Raw genomic sequence first — 2,714 nt, 5'->3', positions numbered from 1 at the left:
GGGGGGGGACTGGATGTGCCTGGAGAAGAAAAGGCCTGGGGGATCTGGGAGCGGGGCCGGGGGAGGGGCAGCTTCAGAGCCAGGTCGTCTGTCCGCTGGCTGGAAACCGAGCCCCAGCCCAGGTGTGCGGCCGCGAGGAGAGGGGAGCAGTGGGGGAGGCTCGAGTGGGGCCACTGCCGCGAGAGCGAGGCCCCGGGTCTGGGCGGGATGACAGCAGCGGGCATTTCCTCAGCGGGTGATCGATGCGGCAGGGGCCATGGGGCTGGAAGCACAGTGTGGGAACCGACTTAGCCAGATGTGCGAGGGGACCCTCGGGAGGAATCGCAGGGGCTGCGCTGCAGAGCTGGCCACGGGGCGCCCAGACCCCTGACTCTCAGCAACGCCAGCGTCCCATCGCGGCAGGTGGGGACCGGCCCGCGTGTGCCCAGCCGATGCTCCCCAGCTCCCCAGCAGCGGCCCCCGTGCCTCCCCGGATTGGCCCCATGTATCCTTGGACAAGGGAGGTGGGTTAACGCGGAGGTCTCCTTCAAAAGAGCTCAGCAGCTAAGCCCAGATGGAAAAATCCGCCTCCGTGGAGCACTTTGGAATGGGGAGTGATTTCTTTCTGGAAGTATGTGGTGTGAGGGGTGAGATAAAGGACAGCCCTGGATGCTCCTTGAGACGGAGACCAGGGCCTCCACGGGCCGACGGTCCCCTCCTCGTCGGGACCCTCACCTCCACACCTCCCACCTTGGCCCCACTCCTGGCTGCCCTAACTCTCGGTGCCACAGGCTGGAGGGTCCCAGCCCAGGTCCTAGGTGGGCTTGCCGCACCCCAGACCAACAGAGCCGCGGGGACTGGTGGCCTCCACGCACACACGGTCCCCCGTGGCTGCCTCTGCCGCCGCCAGTCCCACCCCCGCCGTGTCCTCCTGAGAGCGGTGGCTCACTGCTCTCGAGGGCGGCCCATCCCCTCGGGCTCTGCTCCAGGTGTCTGCGGGGCCCAGGCTCCCGCCGTCTTGTGGCTCCACACTCCTGGGAGTGCTGGAAATCCTCCCTGTCCTGGGGGTCCCTCTGCAGACGTTGACGGGCCAGACCCGGAAGGCGCACAGCCCCTTCTGCTCACGTGTCCGTGCTTCGTCCTGTGGCGCATCCACCCTGCATGGGGCTGGTCCTCACGGGCCTGTCAGGGTGCCCTTCCCACCTCCAAGCCCTGTCCCTCTGCTCCCTGGCCAGCCCTTCCACCTTCCCCATGAGGCTGCTGCCCGGTCTTTGCATGTGGGCCGGGCAGCCCCACCCAGCCCGTGACTGTGCTCGGCCCACTGCCCTGGGGGTCCTGCGGCTCTGAGTTCCCTGCCAGGCTGGCTCTGCTGACAGTAGGTGGGAGGGCCTCCTTTCCCGACTCTGTCCTCAGGGAGCTCACCGTCTAGGTGGGAGAAACCACTCAACAGGGACATTTAGGTGCCAGGGGCAGGCCTCCCCTTGGCCCTGAGCAAGAGAGAAGGGTCTGCAGGAGGCCTTCCCCACCGCAGGATGCCACCGTGACAGGCCCGAGGCCTCCCTGAATCGGGCCCTATGTGTCGTGGGCTTTGGGCAGAGAGGGACCTCAGAGGGGTGAAGGCCAGAGTGGGCAGGCCCTGGCACGGGTGTGGGAAGGGAAACAGGATGCACGTCCCTACCTCCCGGGTCAGCCCAAGAGGCAGGGGGGATGGAGGCGGAGAGGCAGAGGTGAAGCTCGGCCGTGGACCCGCCTGGCCTCTCCAGCCCCCAACCCCTGACATGTAGCCTCAGTCTTCAGGAATGTCCTGTCCGTGACAGGAGCTGCCAAGGAAAATGGACAGGGCCCAGGGGCGGGGGCCCCGGCAGGTGGCTGGGGGCTCTGACACTTTCCTGGCCGAGGCCTGCGTCCCCCGTGGACGCTGCTGTAAGGCCGTGGTGCGCTCATGCATCTGGGGTGTGGGAGAGCGTCCAGACCTCTGGCCATCTGCTGAGGCTCCCACTTGGAGGGCCGTGTTGAGATGTCTGAAATATTTGTTTTCTAAAGCATTAACTTCCAGATGATTCTAGAAGGGGCCAGGAACAATCACCCTGGCTCCATCAGGAAGGCCCTTATTCCCCCTTGGAATCTGGACCAGGAAAGCCCCTCTGTACCTTGAAAAGTTGAGGCCACACTCTGCCCTTCTTGTGGCATCAGCCCATTGACTCGCTCCCTTGTTCATTTATTCATTCAGCAAACACCTCTGCTATGACCCAGACCTGCGGCCAGGGGCTCAGGACCCCACCTGGTTAAGTCCCCCTCCTCGGCAAGAAGACAACAAGGGGGCTGCCTCTCCCTGGCCATCACATTCTCCCCTCTTCCTGCGGCCTCTCTCACACATGCCCGGAGCATCCTGGTCCCTGCTCCCATGGAAGGGTCACCCCAGGTGGGAGCTGGGCGTCCCCCGATCTGCCCACTTTCTTCCCATCGCCCTTGGGGGTCTGGTGAGGGAGGGGAAGGGCTGGACACCTCTCCTGTGTGAAGCTGCTGTGGGCAGAGGTCTCCAACCCTCCGTGGTCTGGCCTGTGTTGTCTACGGGCACTTGCCGAGATGCAGGGTCCCCGTGGGTGGAGGATGGGGGTCGAGGAGAAGACCCCCTGGACCAGCCAGGCGGGGGCCAGTCTGCAAGGGAGGGGGGAGAGGCCCAGAGAACAGACTGCCTTTGAGGGGAGGCTGGGTGTGGTGGACCACGTTTATCT

The sequence above is a fragment of the Lipotes vexillifer genome, unplaced genomic scaffold (genome assembly GCF_000442215.2).
Source record: "Lipotes vexillifer unplaced genomic scaffold, Lipotes_vexillifer_v1.1 scaffold1094, whole genome shotgun sequence".
NCBI classification, from domain to species: Eukaryota; Metazoa; Chordata; class Mammalia; order Artiodactyla; family Lipotidae; genus Lipotes; species Lipotes vexillifer.
The sequence above is the reverse complement of the archived record's forward strand: the minus strand, read 5'-3'. Positions refer to the sequence as shown.